The sequence below is a fragment of the Microtus oregoni genome, unplaced genomic scaffold (genome assembly GCF_018167655.1).
Source record: "Microtus oregoni isolate MIOR12 unplaced genomic scaffold, Mior012 000001F_ref0000356, whole genome shotgun sequence".
In the NCBI taxonomy this organism is placed as follows: domain Eukaryota; kingdom Metazoa; phylum Chordata; class Mammalia; order Rodentia; family Cricetidae; genus Microtus; species Microtus oregoni.
In genome coordinates this window covers 24,521,778-24,541,341 of record NW_024543060.1, presented here as the reverse complement: position 1 = coordinate 24,541,341, position 19,564 = coordinate 24,521,778, and positions in this window count along the sequence as shown.

Sequence of the window (19,564 nt, the reverse complement as noted above, 5' to 3'; positions counted from 1 at the left end):
GATTTTCTAAGGAGCAGACATTTTTCAAAAGAAGATAGGAATGACAGAAATGATAACGGCAAGAAGAGGAGAAGCAAAGGGAATGCATAATTACGGAAATTCTTCCATGTCCAGACTTTGAGATATGCATTCCGAGGAGCTTTGTGGAATGAAAACAGTAATCATTAATACTTAGTCTTTGTCCGTGTTAGACATGAGGTTAGAGTCTTCTCAGAAAGCTGAAAGGACCGCACCCAATTCTCACAGCAAGTGCTGTGAAGGGGCTGCTGTGATTACCCACGTACTGCGTGGAAGAAACAGACACAAGACAGTGCCTTGCATCTATTTGTGTGGTCCTTCCAAAAGCGATTGTGGTATAGCTACCACTTGGTGTGAGCATTTAAGTGTTGGGATCTGGACGCAAAATTTGTTCAGACCAAAGCCCAAGACTCCTTCACATAATTATAGAACTGGAAAGAATCAATTTCTCAGATAAGCCTAACAGGCAATTACATAGTGAAAAAGAAAAAAAAAGTCACTATAAAATGAGTAAGCAAATTGACATGCCACCAAAAATAGCATTAGTCTTTTGCTCTTTGTGTTTTCCATAAGGTTTACTTAACGCTTTTCTATCTAAGATTCAATTCAGCCAAAATATGATGTATGCTTTAATTATACAGTAGTTCAGCAGTCGTTTCTTGAACACCTCATCTGAATCAGAGTAAAAAATGCTTTTGTAATGAAGACAGGGAAGGTCTGAAGAGACTTCCAATTCGGATGACAAGTGGAGCACGCAGAGCAAGCAAACTCTGCACCCCTCTGTCAAGGAAGCATCCAACCCTCGCCAGAACATTTTTAAATCATGTTGATGGTATATAGCCAAATTCAACATTAGAAAACTCTCCAGGTTACACAGATAAGGAAGTCTCAGAGCAAAAAGGGATTAAAGCTGCAGTGCCCAGGAGGACCATGTCATAATCAGGTCTTTAACAGCTGCAGCGATAAAACTCAAGGTGGATAGGCTCAGCCCAGTGAGGACTTGATTTGCAGACTCTGGTGAGAAATCGGGCTTTCCCTGCCAGGAGGCCAGTGAATCTAAATAGACCAGAGACCCAGAGACGAGCTTCTGCTTGGAGGTGGGGGCAGAAGAGTCTGCATAAAGAGGTCAAATGTGTGCTCAGGTCAAAAGACTGAGATTTCCACTCCCGGAGTGACACAGACCTCAAACAGGACCATGGATCAGTGGGTACGGCATCTACTATGCAAGTACTAGGGCTGGAGTTCAGATCCACAGAAACCACATACGACTAGGTGGGCATGGTGTTCCACTGTAATTCAAGGACTATAAGGCAGAGGTGGGGGCTCTCTGAAACTAACTGGCTAGGTAGACTAGCCATATTGCTGAACTCCTACTATTTACTATATACTAAGACAACTAACCAAAGAAAGAAATAAAAAAGAAAACATGATAGTTGGTTTAGAAGATCCTTAAAGACTTTTAAGAACACCCCTAGGGGAGGTTACGGGGAGTCACATTATAGACGATGGACTCAGAAATGACAATTACTGAGATTTAGTATCAAATAAGAGAGCAAAGAAAAAGGAGACTTTATAACTATGATAATGGGGCCAGTTGTTAAGACTTGGATATAAATACGTTTAAGATGTTCAAGGAGCTGGGATGTTTTTTTTAAGCCAGTAGAATATTAAAACTGAGGGAAACTGAGACATTTGCAAACTATAGAAAAAACCAAATAGGGTCAGTAGGAAAATAAAATTCTAAATAGATTTGCTAAACAATGGTTTTGATGCAGAAGAAGTGGAACATTAACCCTTAGAAATAGCTCAGGATGCAACACAGAGAAATAAGAACACAGGAAAGAGAGGTGGAAGAGGAGATGAACAGGCTTGGATGTGTGTTCAGATTTTAGATTAGTCTTTAAAATGGTCTTGAGCTTTCAAGAAATATATGAAGACAACAGACCGAAAGCTAAAGAATCAAGCTAAAGAAGCATCCATTGTTACTGAGCAGAGTCTAAAAATAAAGCCTTCCTTAGACACGTCATGCATGACAATGCTAGATAACATAATCACATTTAAGAATCATGAGAAAATCTTGCAAGTGCCAAAGAAAAGACAGAATAATTTCCAATGTGGGTGAGTAGTTGGAGAAAGCATCCTTCATTACCACGAGACGTGTTTTTACATTTCCAAAGTACTGAGAGGCAATGTGCCTTCTAAGTTTCTTGGTACAATGATGGATACTTTTCTATCAGATAAAGAGAGTTTTGTATTTGCTTATAAGAGTTTAAGCATTATTTGACCAATGTTTCCCCTTGGTTAAACATGCTTTTCGTTTGAACCTAGATGTTGCCTGACATGGAGGTGAAAACTGCTGAGCATAAAAAAACCCACTCCGATTTAGGGGTGTTTGTGACAGGCCAGGGGGTGGGATATATTTCTCACTTAGAAGAAAAAGGTACTGATTTTTTTTTTTAAAAAAAATAGCCTTTGTTTGTCTGAGGGGCTAGCTGGTGCGGTGGTGCAGACCTGGAATCCAGAATCCTGGAGTGAAGACAGGAAGATCAGAAATTGAGGCTACACAGCGTCTTGGTGCCAGCCTGGACCACATGAGAGCCAGTCTCCAAACAAAAAGCAATAGAAAGAAGTAGGGTGATGGAGGAGAAATTTCAGACGACACTGTCAAAAAAGGCTTTCCACTCTCATTTTATGTACAGCTCTAAACTCAGAACATTGATTTTTCTCTAGCTCCACACCTGTCCTTTGGGCAGGAGGAAGTCAGAGAAGTGAAACTTCTGTGTTTTGACTGTAGGAGAGCCCGTCTTCCTTGTCTATGTCTATGCTGTGGACCACAGGGACTTGAGTGCCTCTGGCCTGTGCTCACTAACCTCCTGCAAATCTATTCATAATCATCATTTTGACAACTAAAACTGCCCCATATTTTTGAAAGAGCGATTCCGCTTTACTGCAGGGCTAATTGCTTTTCTTCTCCATCCTCGCCAAAACCACTGTCTGCATAGAGCTTTCTGACACAGGTCACCTCACTCTCCTCGCCCATCCTCATATCACCTAGGCTCTTGAACAAAGTGAGCTGAGCCACAAGGGTAGCTTTGTTCGGAATGATGCTCACTTCCATTCCCTAGTCATTCAAATAGAATCAACGCGATATACAGGATATAAACAACGCTCCGCGATCAACCAGCCACATTAAAATCAGTTCCAGTCATGAAAACTCATGCTGTGTTTTGCAGCTGGCGCTCCTGAGCTCCTGAATTGTTTTCAGTGAGCCCTGGTCAAGTGATGTGCAAAAATGCAGGGGCTTAGGAGGAAAATGTGACATTTTTTGTGGGGTCACAAGATGCCGGAGATCAAAGACTATCTTTGAAGATTGAATGGAGAGGCTGGAGGCATCATTTCTGTGGTTAAGAGCACTTGCTGCCTTTCCAGAGAACCAGAGCTCAGTTTCTAGTACCCATATCAGCAGCTCACCATTGCCTGTAACTCCAGACCCAAGTGGTCTAATACCCTCTTTCGGCCTTCGTGGGCACCTACATACGTGTGTGCATACACACATGTACACTCACCCATCCCCACACCCCCACAGGAAAAGAAATCCTAAAGGCTCAGTTGAAAAGCTAAGATATAGGGATATAGATCAAGACACTGAGGTGGAGGAATGAGGCAGCCCACAACAGTTGAGGTCTTGCTTGCCTATGGGACAGGATGCAGCGTGAAGATACACAGACCCGGAAAGTTTGTTTATGAATCATGTATGCCGTTCTGGTTTGACTGCGAAATGTCCCCCAAATGCTTGATTCCTTCATGGTGGCATCACTTGGGAAGGTTGTGGATGTTAAAGAGGGGAAGTCTCACTGGGGGGAGTGGGTTACTCGATACCTTAAAGCTCACTTCTACTTTCTGTCTTATGCTGTGCTTTCTGAGAGCACATGCCAGCGTCCTGCTCCTACCGCGGTTACTTCCCAGCCTCCTGCCATGCCTTCCCCACCAGGATAGACTGTATCCCTTTGAAACTGCACACCAAAATAAACTCCTTCCCCTTTAAGTTACTTTGTTGGGGGTATTTTAGGACATCAACAACAGCAACAAAGTAACTAAAATATATTATATATAAGGGGTATTGATTTTGTAAATTAAAAAAAATCAGACGTGAACGCATGATATGGCATAGTATCTGCCACCAAGCCTAATGACCTAAGTTTGATCTCTGAGACCTACATGGTAAAAGGAGATAAGCGACTCTCAGAAGTTAACCTTTGATCTCTGAGCTTGTGTTGATTCGTGCATACACACACACACACACACACACGCACATGCACATACACATGTAGGGACACGTACAACATACACACTAAATAAACATATAGATGTAATTATATTCTAAAAAGAAGATCACTTCAGAAGAAGCAAATCACACATGCTGGTGAGCACACAGAGTGAGCCCCCTTATACAGTAGAGGTAGAAATATACATAAGTATAGCCATTATTAAAAAGAATACAGAGAGATCTCAAAAACATAGAGATAAAACTACCATATGATCCATCAGTCCCATAACTAAGGATGCATCCATAGGAACCGAAATCAGTGTGTCAAAGACATGAGTGCACTTATGTACCTAATAAAGCACTACTTAAAGGAACCAAAGGACAGAGCTAACCACAGTGTCTCTCTACGGACCAGAGGACAAAGAAAATGTGATATATATGCACAGTGAAATGAAATCCAGCCATAAAATGAGCGAAATTCCATCACTTGCAACAGCATGGATGGGACTGGGTGACAAAGCGTGAAGCAAAGAAGACAGATACAGAAAGACAAACACCACGTGGGCCGGTGTGCTTCTGCACACGTACATGTGTATTGACAAAGCTGGAGACCTAACTCGGGGCCTTTCACATGCTACACAAGCGCTCTTCCACTGAGCTACATCTCCTGACAACTTCTAAAATGAAAAATGAAATCATTACCACATTCTTCTCATAAACATTGAACAGTTCCTGGGTGGGTGTTCTGCAATCGAAGTGTTTTTCCTCTGTCTTCCCTTTTCCCTTTCAGGGAGGTATTCTCTATCCTCTGAGGGTTTGTTTCCACATTGTGTCTTATATTACATTAGGGTGGTCCTTAGATTCTTCTACTAGGACTGCCCGCCCACACTGCTAACTACCACATGGGTGTCTGACTCACTGACCTAGTCAGGATTACCTTGGCTGTCATGCAATACCATAACCAAATGCAAGTTGGAGAGGAAAGGATTTACTTGGTTTACACTTCCACATCACTGTTCATCATAGAAGGAACTCAGACAGGGCAGGAACCTGGAGGCAGGAGCTGATGCAGAGGCCATGAGGGATGCTGCTTACAGACTTGCTCTTCATGGCTTGCTCAGTCTGCTTTCTTACAGAACTAAGGACCACCAGCCCAAGAATGGCTCCACCTGAAGTGGGCTGGGTCCTCCCCCATCAATCACCAATTAAGAAAATGCCCTACAGGCAGTTCTTTTTCTCAATTGACGTTCCCTCCTTTCCGAAGACTCTAACTTGTGTCAAGATGACATAAAACCAGCCTGCACACCCACTGTCTACCAGTAGATTGATGGTGTCCTTCTGAGGTCACCATGTATTTTCATCTCTCCATCACATAAGCATATGCAAATTTCTCTACTGGAGCCCTAGCGAGGAAAAGGAGCAATTCCTAGCTAGCAAAGTTATTATGCGACCATTGAAAGAGAAGGTCAGAGACTTCTGCTTTCACAGGCTCTTTGGTTCTTTCCATTTGGAACAGCACTCTTGCCTCCTGTGAACACTCCACATCTTTGCACAGTAAGAGACCCAATTTCCTGGAGCTTTTCCTCTCTCCAGCACACAATACCCCAAATATAAATTGCTATCAGGTGATTAGGGTTAGGTTCTATTTCCGTGTGCAAAACTGTATATAGACTTTCTATTCTGAGCTCTCGTTCTATTTTTCAGTCATTTCTTCACCTGTAACGAGCAGATAATAATAGCAACTTCACAGAGTGGCTGGGAAAATTATGTATATGCTTGTGGTTTATAATAGTGACAGACACACAGAAATTGCAACAGAGGAGTTTGGGGTCTCATTTTTTTTTCACGAATGTATCTACATAAGATAGATAGATCTTTTAATGACAACTACTTCTTTTTAATATAGAATGATCAAGTCCTGGGCCAGACTGTTAGTGTGTCTAAACAAATGAATAAGTAAATATTAATTGGTTCAAATAGTACTGTTCAAAGAAAAAAAATAAAATCATAAAGGGAGAATCTTAGAAAATTCTAGAAAAGATCATTAGATTATTACTTAAAGTAGCATGAAAATAAAATAATGAAATAAGAGAATGGGGAACGAAAGAAAGAAAAATGGAAAGAAAGACATACGGTGGGAGAATAAAGGGAGAAAAAAAAAACCAAATCAAGCTATTCGTGCCATTAAGCGAGCCTCGGAGGTAATGAATTTAGTGTCCTGTGGATTGTGGCCAGAAGAAAATGAACAGTTTAGGTAACATCCAGGCCTCGCTGGCTGCAGCAGTCCAGGCAATTGCCAAGGCAATCTCAGCTATTTGTGACATTCAGAGAGGGGGACAGGGAATTGCTTTTTATTAAGCAGCTGAGACAATAGCAGAATGCCATCAAATGGCAGAGGTGAGGAGCAGAGCACGTCCAAGCCCAGCAGAAACAGTGGCAATACAAACAAGGGGACACATAGTTTGCTGAACTCAATGCAGCCAGATGATAAACAAGGTCTAAGAATCGTGGGCCAATAGGGAAGCGACGGGGAAGCAGAGGCCCCGAGCTTTACAGCCGCTACAATGGTAGCACGTGGCTTTCGATGGCAAAAGAAAACCTAGCTCTGCGTCTTGACCATATGTCATTGGACAAGTTACTTACCCACTCAGAGCCACGGCCTTGTCACCTGACGAAGAGTGGTGGTCTTGCACGATCGCTCTAATTCCAGTGGCGTGATTCATTGCCCTTACCTGTCTTATAGTTAGAGGCTCCATTCATTTTAGAGCTGTCTCCCAAACTTCTTTTATTGAAGAATTAAAATTTTTAAAATTTGGGAACTGTGAAACTGGAGGGAGTCTTTAAATGATGCCCACTGTACTTAGGATTTTTAAACACACAAAAGTGGAAAATACCAGAAAACCTCCTGAAGTCTCTCTTTGCTCTTTGTACAGGGAGAGACATATCTTTGCTGTGTTTCCGTGGGAAGGTGAGCATGCTTCTGGAAAGAACTCATCAGAGCTCACACAAGCACCCTAATGAATCACACTGGTTCGTGAAAAGTATGTAATTCTCTGTGCTGTACTTAGTATTAAATTTATGGTAACTGTGGACTGTTCCAGGCATCACATTGATACTATGTAGAAGTCTGGCTTAAACTGGGAATTCCTAGTCTACTTCTTTATCTAACCAGACCTTAACAGAGCATCATGCTCACAACCCAAACACAAGAAACAAAGTTCCCTTGATTCCTTGTATCTTCAGGCCATACCCAAACTCAGCTTTAAGGTTTTTTTTTCATTTTACTTCCAAACTCCTTCCCATTATTTCACATTTTTATACCACCCTGTTTCCAACCGCTCTCATCTCCAGCCTAAGGCAGTGCAATCACCTTTGACTCTGAGGTCCATTCTGGTTCATCACCACCCAGCCAAGACACTCATGTTTTGGGAACAAATTAGAGTATGCCACTGGACCAAAAACCAGTATACACTAAGACTAAAACCCCAGTCTTCCAGTTTACAAATCCACTGATGATCTGACCCTTATCCCTTCCTCATCTCATAACCCTCTCAACCAAGCTCACCTAACTTTGAGTGTTCTAGAACATTCTGTGCTTCTTCAAACACATTATTTTTCCTGATATTCTATTTGTCTGGAAAGATCTCTGCCAGATTCGGACACAAATGAACTACTCTTCCTATAGGTCTCCAACAAGCATTTTCCGAACATCCATTATAAACAAGCCCTGGCTCTTATTTTCCACCCCTATCACAATCTGTAATTATTTATTGATTCATTGCTTTAGCTTTTACTTATCTGCTACTCCCACTAAAACATAGGCTGTTTCAGAGAAGAGATTGTGTTTGTCTTATCTGGTAGCCAAACCTTTGCATTCAAGTCTCGCCTGGCACACAGTGGCTATTCAATAACTATATACATAACCTTATGAATAGCTTTTAGTTTATGTCCTGTGTTTCTCTACCTATTAATTCATGTGGGGGCATACACATTTATACATATACTCTGTAAATTTTTTTTAGAGAATGCCCTTCAGAGAGTGTTATCAAAAGTTTTTCTTCCTTTAAGTTTTCAAATCATTTTTTAAATATTTGCATTTTGTTGTTTCCATAGCTATTCAAGCCAAACGTGAAAATTACTCTCTCCCACAGTAATTAGCTCCTTCTGGGAAAACTTCTGAAAAACATTCTTTGTGGTCCTGCCCAAACTGAGCTCTGGTCTTATGTTAATTTTCAAAAATTTGTATCGCTTACATACATCTCAAACTGGCAAAAATACTGATTGACAGCCTAAAACCCACATCCCTCTCTTGGAGTGGGAACTGATCCAGGGATTAGGAAACCACAACACAGGCTAAGGAATCCAACTGGCTGCTACGGAGTTGGAGGCCTCAGGAACAGCAGGCCAGATGGTTTAAGCATGCTTCTATACTAACAGCTTAGCACGAAGGAGAACCAAACTCCCTTGCTAGGAACCAAGCTTCAAATGGTCTTAGAGGTGGGAATTAAGGTAATGAAAACCAGGTGAATAAATACCAGTTTTCTTGTTAAAAATGCAGATGGTACTGCCATGTGCAGCTGTTACGGCGTGGGTAAAGATAGTGGAAATATATTTTTCTAATTTTCCTATTCTGAAATCTACTTTTCATTAAAAATATTAAGTAGCTGAATAAATAAAAGGGTATAATAATGATTATTATTAAAAATTATATTATCATTTATATTAGTTTCCTCTTTCTGTGTATCAAATTGCCCCCAAAATGTGATATCTTAAAACAACAGAACCTGGGCAAGACCTAATTGGGTCCTCTGCTCACAGTCTCGCAAGGTAACCCAAAGTGTCAGTTTGTCTGCAGAGATTCCAAGGTCCAGGCTGGGGAAGGTCCCTTGGGTGCTCACTCATGGGCTGGCTGGCAGTATTCAGTTCAATGTGGCATGCTGGCCTCTGTTTCTGGCATGGCAGCCTCCTCCTATGGCAATCCTAACATGGCAGCTTGCTTCACTAGAGCAACTGGACAAGAAGGCAAAGAGAATGCCAGCTAGTGAAAAATGCTATTAACACTAAAGTTTCTGTTGTATAATTTGATCTCTGTGTGGTAGGTCATTAACCTTTGCTGGGTTCAGTTTCTTAGAACTGTGGGGTGGAATGTGGGAAGGTCCACCCCACATACATGGGATGGGATTCTATGTGAGAATGGATTCTAAAAGGTAAGAGTCATTGTGAGACACTTTAGAAGCCATCTAAAACAATATTATTACCCCAGGTATGTCATGCTGAACTGCAGAGCACAAACATTTGAAAACAGATGATGTCGAATCCCAAGGACATTTATCCATTAGCTACATATCATGGTTAGCCATGGATGTCCACTAGACTGAACCTAAGGCCAACTAAAAAACATGCCTACAGGGGTGTCTGTAGAGTATTTCATGGAAAGGTTAAGGAGTAAGACACCTCTCCCCCAAGAGAGCCATCCCTTCCAGTAGTAGGTTAAATATATACATATCTAAAGGGAATTTTGCTTTTGGCCTACCCACATTTGCTTCTTGTTGGTAAGAGCATCTACTTTGTGGCTATCTCTACTGTTGACATGGGAGCCCAGCTTCTTCTTCCTTATAACTTAGACTGAAGACTACGAGCCATCCAAGAATCCTTTAGGTCTTCAGCGCCACAACATGCAGTGGAGGCATCGAGCCTCATGGATTGAGCAGGTAGCGAGATCCCAACTCCTCCAGTGTGCAGACAGTCATTGTTGGACTATCCTTTCCGTATCATGTAACCAATCTAATAAATTCCCTTTATAATTCGATTGTGTCTGTTTCTCTAGAGATCCCTAATGCCCAGTGTGTTTTGGCCAGTCACTTAACCTTTTTAAATTTCCATTTCTTAATATCTAAAATTTGTACCTACAGATTTAGAAGGAGAATTAAATAAGACATCAATTTCCAAACTTGGACTGAAGCTAACATAGACAAGAATAATGGACTAATATAAGTTATAAGAGTTAATAAGAAGCCTGAGCTAATGGGCCCCAATCAGTTTATAGTTAATGTAGACCTCTGTGTGATTTATTTGGGACTTAATGACTGCAGGAACCGAGGAGAACAGAAAACCATAGCCAACAGTCGGTGCTCTTGTATTTGACGCAAAGATGCTTAGGATTTTTCCTGTGATGAGTATGAAGTGTCCTTCTCTATCTCTTCTGATTGATTTTAGTTTGAAGTTTATTTGTTAGATACTAGATAACTATACCCACTTGTTTTTTTGGGTCCATTTTATTGGAAAATCTTTTCCCATCCCTTTACTCTGAGGTAATGTCTGTCTTTGAGATTGAGGTGTGTTTCTTTTATACAGCAGAAGGATGAATCCTGCTTTCATATCCATTCTGTTAGTCTGTGCACTTTTATATGAATTGAGTCCACTGATATTAAGAGATATTAATAATCAGTGATTGTTAATCTCTGTTATTTTTCTGGTAATGTTTGTGTGTTTCCCTTGTCTGGGGCTTGCTGGTGTGAGGTTATGTGTTGCCTGTGTGTTGGGGGGTATAATTAGCTCCCTTGGGTTGTGGTTTTCCTTCTAGTACTTTCTGTAGGGATGGATTTGTGGATAGGTATTATTTAAATCTGGGTTTGTCATGGAATATCTTGTTTTCTCCATTGATGGTGATTGAAAGCTTTGCTGGGTACAGTAGTCTGGGCTTGCTTCCATGGTCTCTTAGTGTCTGCAGCACATCTGTCCATGACCTTCTGGCTTTCATGGTTTCCATTGAGAAGTCAGGTGTAATGCTGATAGGTCTGCCTTTATATATTACTTGGCCTTTTTCCTTTGCAGCTCTTAATATTCTTTCTTTATTCTGTATGCATTTTAATTATTAGATAATGAGGATTCTTTTTTTTTTTTGATCTAGTCTATTTGGTTCTAGTTGGTGTTCTGTAAGCTTCTAGTACCTTCAAAGGGATATCCTTCTTTCCCACTTGTTTTTTGGGTCCATTTTATTGGAAAATCTTTTCCCATCCCTTTACTCTGAGGTAATGTCTGTCTTTGAGGTTGAGGTGTGTTTCTTTTATACAGCAGAAGGATGAATCTTCTTTCATATCCATTCTGTTAGTCTGTGCACTTTTATATGAATTGAGTCCATAGTTTTCATCTGTGATTTTTTAAAATATATTTTCTGTGTCTTTTTAAATTTTATTTATTTTTTAAAGTGTATTTATTTCCTTTATGCGTGGTGGTATTTTTCCTTCATGTATGTCTGTGTGAAGGTGTCAAATCCCCTGGAACTGGAGCTACAGAGCTGTGAGCTGCCATGTGGGTGCTGGGAACTGAACCCTGCCTGGGCCTTTGGAAAATCAGCCAGGGCCCTTAACCACTAGACCATCTCCCTAGCCCCTATTTTCTGTGTCTTTGAGCTGGGGTTCTCCTTCTTCTATCCCTATTATTCTTAGGCTTGGTCTTTTCATGGTGTCCCAGATTTCCTGGATGTTTTGTGTTAGGAATTTGCTGGATTTAATGTTTTCGTTTACCAAAGAATCTATTTCCTTTATAGTATTTCCAACACCTGAGAGTCTCTCTTCCATCTCTTATATGTTGTTGGGTATGCTTTCCTCTGTAGTTCCTGTTTGTTTACACAGACTTTTCCATTCCCAGAATTCCCTCAGTTTGTGTTTTCTTTATTGCCTCTCTTTTAGTTTTCAAGTCTTGAACTGTTTCTTTCACCTGTTTGCTTTTTCTTGATTTTCTTGAGTTTCTTTAAGAGATTTATTGATTTCTTCCAATTTTTTGTTTGTCTTTTCCTCCATTTCTTTAAAGGAATTTTTCATTTCCTTTTTGAACGTCTCTATATCGTCATAACGTTACATTTAAGATTGTTTTCCTCTGCTTCTTCTGGGTTAGGATGATCAGGTCGTCCTGTTGTATGACCACTGGGTTCTGGTGTTACATGTTGCTTTTTAGGTTGTTAATGAATTTTTGCATTGGTGTCTACCCATCTCTTCCTCCAACTGGTGCCAGCAGTGTCTTTGCCTTGTGGTCCAATCCTGGTAGTTGCCTCCTGTGTCTTCTGGAGCTGTTCTTAGTTTACTCTGTGCAGTCCCTGTCTGTGTCTCAAGGAGCTGCTGAGGTCTCTCTTGGCCCGCTCTCTTGGTTCACTGTGTGCAGTTGCAGCCTGTGGTTCAGAGTTCTTCTGAGGCTGCAGGGGTGGGTTTGGGGGTGGAGTGGGCCTTGTAGTTCACAGAGTCCAATCAATGGGGGCGGGGGAGTCTTTTTCTGACTCTTAAGGAGGAATACCAGCATTTTTTAGAAAACAACTTTCTTATTTTACTCTACCCTACTGGGTAATTCTTGAGGTTTTAAAGTTAGCTTTTAAGAACTAAGAGTACTTTCATTTAAAAATGTTTTATATTTTATGGTTTTAACTGAAAGGGCAATACTGAAATTTATATGAATACAAGATTTTTTAGAGATGGCGGGTGGGTGGTAGATGGTCTGGGCACTACTATAAATTACTAGGGGCATGAGGAGAGCAACTTGTTTAGTTAGAATAAAGAAAGTTTTGAACCTGCATAATAAATTAAGTAGGATTTTGCTTTCTATTTAAGTTTCAATTTTTAATGACAAAAGTATAAGAGCACACACAACATTTTAAAATTTTTTCAATAGTGTTTATTCTTTGAGCAAAGTGTCAGGTTTCATGGTGACTTTCATTCAAGTGTGTCATGTACCTAGACCATATGTGTCTTTTTACTGTTTCATGTGCCTTGCTGGTTCTCTCCTTTTTCCCAAGTGCCAAGTTGGAAAATCAGTCTTGGTATCCAGAATGATGAACGAAGAATGGAGACTGTGTAATTTACATGTACAATGCAGCTTTGGTTAGCCATAAAAATGGATAAAACCCCGTCACTTGAAAAAAATCAATAGAATTGGAAATCATATGAAGTAAAATAAGCCATATTTAGAAAAATACCACGTTTTCTCTCATATACAGGACACAGAGCAACTTAAAATATTTATTTTTTTCATATTTTTGACACTATATATGATTACAACATTTGCCTCCTTGCCTTGCCTTTCCCCAGCCCCTCCTATGTAACCCAATCCTTGCTCTCATTAAAACTCATGGCCTGCTTTTGTTTAATTGTTGATACATATATGTGTGTGGGGGGGGCTACATACATAAACACAACCTACTCAATCTCTATAATCCTACCTATATGTATGTGTTTTTAATTCTAACCATTTGGTGTTGGGAAACAACCATTGTGCTCTTCCTTGGAGAAGACTATTTTCTATACTTTTAACACTCCTCAGTTGAATGTAGTTCTTTGTCTAGGGCTGAGTTAAAATGCCCTGCAGAAATGAGGAGAGAGCACGAGACACAAACAAACCCACACGTATAAGTTTATTAAAAAGATCTGTGCAGATGAGCTCGCGGAAACGGTGAACAGAAGGCGAGGAAGAGAACGTGGGAACGGCACCTTTAGCTTTTAAAGGTTTCCCAGCACATACGCGTGAGGGAGAAAGACGTGCCCACGTCAGACGCTGATGATGGGCGACACTACACCCTGCGCCTGCATAACGGGGCTTCTACGTCAGACGCTGGTGACCCAGATGGCGGGCAACTCACGCAAGTGCACCTGGGATACATGCGCTGACCTCAGAACCGGGAAGTGCAGCCTTAATGGAATTAGGAATTCTAAAGGAATTACATGAATTCTCCTGAGCATCTCTCTTACTTGCATTATTATCGGTTCCCTCCTTCTTCAGGTTATGTTTTAGGCAGCCATGTTTAGGCATCTTTTTTGTGACTCGGTTTCCTTTTCTGCAAAGCTGAGATAAAATCTAATCCCAAATGACTGCAGATATTGCAATCAAATGATGAATGTAAAATGCCAGTGTGGTGTGTAATAAGTGCCTATTCATGCTAATAAGGTCAATCACTTATAAATGAATTCAGCAAATATTGAGAGTCACCTCTCTATGGGAAAGCGTTCTAAAGAAGCTCTCTGTGATTATTCTCAGATTTTGGCTATCAGGTACAAATACTCAATCAGGATGTTTATAAGGAAATGGGGGCAACAATAAATACTGCATGATCTATCTCATGTGAACCCCCCCTCTATCTGTGTGTGTGTGTGTGTGTGTGTGTGTGTGTGTGTGTGTGAGCGTGTGTGTGAGAGATGAAAACAGAAATGGAACCACAGCAGAGGAAGAAGAGATCTCACCAGAAGGGAGAAAGAACAACAGAGCAATAGAATACACGAGATCCTTCAAGTATCCTGGGAGGATCTGGGAAAGGGGAAGAAGCAGGAGGGGGCATAGAAAAGAAGTGCTGGGAGGGGGTGCAAGTGAACAGAGAACATGAATCAGCCGTGATAAAATCCAGTACGATCTGGCATGCTAACATTAAAACCTTTTAAAAAATAAAAATAAAAAGGCAAGAGAGCAGGGAGGAGAGTGTTTACTAAAACTGAAGCATTGGAACTAATGAGAAAAGACATCAAATCAGAGTAAGGAGGAAGAAAACACAACCCTGGGTGCTGGTTTGTGTGCCCCCCACCCTTTTCTATCTCTGTCCTCTTTGTGTAGGAAGGGAGAGATAAGAGGATACCTTTGGATGCTGAAGGACAGAAGACCCCGCAGGCAAAAGATGTCCTTTGATGGTCCTGCTTATAATGCATAAGAACATAATTGCCTGGTTAATTAAAATACATTCTATGTGCTGGGAACACTTTCTGGTCCGGTGAGGCAAAACTCAGAACTTTTATCTTAAATTCAAAACTTCAGGGGAAAAGATTCAGGAGGGATTTGATATGAACTTCTCTTTTAGACTGTATCTAAGGGGAAAAGCCCCTCTCACCTCACTGATGAGCCTCGTGCCCCTTTTCAGTCTGTAGCCCCCATGGGTTCAGTGTGGGAGCAGGAAGGGTTGAAGCCTTCCTAAAGATAAACCTTCACTCATGTCATCGTCTCTATGGCCGCTGCTGCCAGGTCCTCCCGATTCTCCCCAGTGCCTCTCTCTCTGGTCCAGTGTCTCAGACACAGGGGTGCCTAAGTTGTCTGACCCCCTGCTCCTGTCTGTCCACTGGCCCATGAGCTGAGGCCATGCCGCCCTCCTAGCCAGGCGCTGTCCACCTCTGTGCTCGGGTTCAGCAACTTTGCGAACCTGCTGCCACCTCGTGCCTCGGTGCTGTCAAGAGAAAGAAAGAGCAAGAAGCATGGCCTTGGTGCTTAAGACTCTTAACAGCAGGAAATTTCCTTAGAGTTGTAATACAGACAAGAAGTGAAGCAACAGGAAAAGCCTTTTGTCTTCCCTCCTCCTTCCTTCTTTCTTTCTTTCTTTCTTTCTTTCTTTCTTTCTTGACATATTCCTTTCCTAATATGAATGTTACTTAGGGACTTAGAATTATTTTATGAATTATCTGAAAGACTTAGAAACATCCATCTGCAATCTAGGTCTCAATGACAGAGTTATCTGCGGGAGAATAAAGTGACGGTGTATGTTGGGGACCCAAGCTTCTGCCTCTCTAACCATGATCTGACAAAGTTGACCACAGAATCCTTTTAAAACTCAGCTCCTTGAACTTTTGATGTTTTTCAAGCTGTGAATTGAAAGCTGTTTTATTTTTCTTTCATTTCTGAAATCATCAGCAAGAGAGAGAAAAAATTCCCCATTGGGTCTACCAATGATAATTACAGAAATTAGAGATAACTAGAAACTGAACTTGGTTGCTGTGTCCTATAAAATATAATGCTATTGAGTTGGTAGAATAAATGACTTTTTTAATAGTTTAATGTTGGTATAAGGGTGGATTGGGAGTTGATGGAATATTTTCTTTGACCATTCTCAGCAGATAATGGTAGAATTCCATCAAACCCTTGTTGTTTTCTGGTTACTGTCACCAGGGCAGACACACAGATGTCCCCCAGCCTGGTTAAAATGTCTGTGCTCTCCTTGCCCTATTCATTATCTGCCGTAACACCCTTAGCTCCTCTGTTTGAAACAATGTCCTTCACCTTGGGACTTCTCAACTCCTTTCACCCTCTGTGATTCCAGTGGAAACAGAAGACAGTGTGAACTGGGAGAAGTGAGCTGTTTCTCTAAAATCTCCTGCAGCAGTGGTGTCTCCAGGGGAAATCCCCAGCAGTGGCAGTGTCCAGGGGGAATACCCAGCATGGTGTCTCCAGGGGAAATCCCCAGCATGGTGTCTCCAGGGGGAATCCCCAGCAGTGGCAGTGTCCAGGGGGAATCCCCAGCAGTGGCAGTGTCCAGGGGGAATCCCCAGCAGTGGCAGTGTCCAGGGGGAATCCCCAGCAGTGGTGTCTCCAGGGGAAGTCCCCTGCAGCAGTGTCTCCAGGGGGAAATCCCCAGCATGGTGTCTCTAGGGCAAAATCCCCAGCACTGGTAGTCTCCAGGGGGAAAATTCCCAGCATTTAAGAAATGGCTACTTGTTTCTTGAATTTCTGCCATTTAAATGCTGTCAAGAAACAATGACTAACATAATAGTCAGAAAAACAAAATCTATTCTGCAAATGACCTACAGAATTTGTCTTTTTGTTCCTTTCAAAGTGTCTTTTCCTTTACAACTCCTGGCAGCCCTTCATTCCCTAAGGAAAGGCAAAGTCAAGTGCAGAGCAATAGTGAGGGACAAGAGCATATTCAGAGGAAAGTGATCCTCCTCCAGTCCAGTTCTGTCTATATCCACAAGGCTGTCTCTGCTCCATGCTTACCATGACCCTGGCTTTGCTCCTGTTTAGACTCAGTCTCTCATATACTACCCAACTTTTTGCCTGTTCTCTATTAGACTTTCCAGTGTCTTCTAGAATCTAGTTTCATGATCAGCAAGCCTTTTTGTCCCTCCAGCTTCTGAACATTTTTGTCTGCTTAGTCCTGAGGACAGACAGCAACTAGGAACCAGTCTACCTCTCATAGGGCTGCCAGGAAGTCACAGGGAGCTCATGTCCATACCCAAGCCATTCTTTTTTTTTTTTAAATATTTATTTATTTATTATGTATACAATGATCTGTCTGTGTGTATGCCTGCAGGCCAGAAGAGGGCACCAGACCTCATTACAGATGGTTGTGAGCCACCATGTGGTTGCTGGGAATTGAACTCAGGACCTTTGGAAGAGCAGACAAGGTTCTTAACCGCACAGTTCCCCATCAACCCCATCTCCTGTCATAGCTGGCAGAGTTTCACCCTTGTTTGACTCATTCTGCCCAGTGTCATGTCTCTGAAGATTTGCCCCACTGCCTTCCTTTTCATCCCAATAGCAGCCATGACTTGCAGGGGATTGTGATGTCACACAAATAACACACCCTCAGCTCTGTAACTTTGTCTCCCACAACTCCTGTTGTCTTTTCTTGCATGCCACTTCAATCATCTGCCTATGGACACAGCCTAGTTCTTGCCATGGCAGGTAATGCCACCTCTCTGAGACTTCACATTCAACATGCTACCATTGCCCAGCTTCCCAGTCCACTTCCATTACATGTATCAATGATTTTTGTCTTCCTGTGATACATGCAAGTGACCACTTCCTCCTATTATATCATTCCTACCCCTGTGTCTGTGGCTTCCTTACTTAGATTTGAAGGCTCATCACTCCTTTGACCACTCATAACAATTTTCCCTTTCTTCTTACTTCATATTCAGCTGCCAAAACTGTGACTTATTCAAACACGTAACTGCATAAAAGACGTTAGCCTTTGCTAGGAAAATGACACCAAAGACTGTAAGGTTGCATTCAAATTACTGGCCATAACCCCCAAACAAGCATCTAACAGTGACACATTTCCTTGTGAGTTCACCTCCCCACTACGTGAGCCACTGTTTTACAGTGCCCATTGTCCCACATTTCCTTCTCACATCGCTGCTCTGACAATTTCCCACAAAGGATCATGGGAAACGGTCTTCTCTTTCTACATTCAAGTAAAGAGCCCTGCCTACTTCTCAGGTCCCTGCCTTCCTGTGCTGCCGGTGGAGGTTCAGAAATGTGGGCCTGTTTCCATGCTGAACAAAGAGAGTTGGAACTTGCCTCTTGTTCTTTCCAACAAGGAGGCTGTTGTGCTTCTACCTCAAACAAAAGGTCACACTTAGTTGTTGAGCAGAGTTCTGCTCTCTCAAGGTTATTGTCAACAGGTGTGGCTAATAACCAGACCTTGTACTCCAGGAATAGAGAAGTAGATTGTTCCTACCTCAAACAAGAGTCTAAGGATCCAACTAAGTTCTAGTTCCCTTTATGGAGATAACTTGGGATTCCACCCAGGGAGTGGTTTGCCTACAGAATGTTTTGGTCTAGGGTGTAAGCAAGACTTGTTTTGTTCTAGCAACTTAACGTGTAACTAGGAATGTAGCAGGCAACCTTCAACTGGTATGTTCATTTCCTTGTATCATGTTAATGTAGTTTTTTGTCTTCCTCCTACCTTTTGGAGTCAAGGGTATTTTAAGCAGTTGGAAATTAAACACGTGTCAGTTTTCAGCACTCACTGGAATTCCCTCCCAATACTATTTTGTTATTTTCATTTGCATCTTCATATTCTTTACTATTATTTCTAAATTCCCATGCCTCTACCCTGGCGAGATGTATTTTGTCAAGGCTGGTCCCAGACAGCTGCCTCTTCCTCTCAGTATTACATCTTGTGTCTCAGATCCTGTCTCCTGTTCCTGCTTTAGTATTGAATTCCTGTGATCATTTCCCTAGCATCATCATTTCCTTACACAATAAACACACGCACTCTTCAGTCCTATTATAAGTGGTCATTGTCTTCTGTCACCTCACATTTCCTTCCTGATTCCCCCCCTTTTGCATTGTGTAACAAAGTACCACATAAGTCATTCAATCCCTGTCACTTATACTTCTTCGTTCCTTTCTCTGTTCAAATGACACCAGTATGCTTTTGTGTTCACTGTTCTACTGAAATGCTGCTACTTTCTGGATAACTAGTGAACTCTAGGCCACTAAATAAATCTGATCCCTTTATGTCTTCACCCCAAACTTTCTGCAGTTTTTGACACAAAAGACAGATTATTTTCTCTGAACCCTTTAGCACATCTGTAAGTGGCATCCTGAACAATGTGCAGCTGCTCCAAATCTCACCTTGTACCCACCAATCTTTCTTAACATTCAATCCAAATGGCACACACACATACACTCTCTAGCCTGTCCCTTCATCCCAACCCAAGTCATAACCAGTTACCTACCACAGGGGGCTCCAATCTTCTTTTACAATGTGTCTCCTATAATCTGCTTCCCCGCTGTTTCCTGCTTTACTACTTT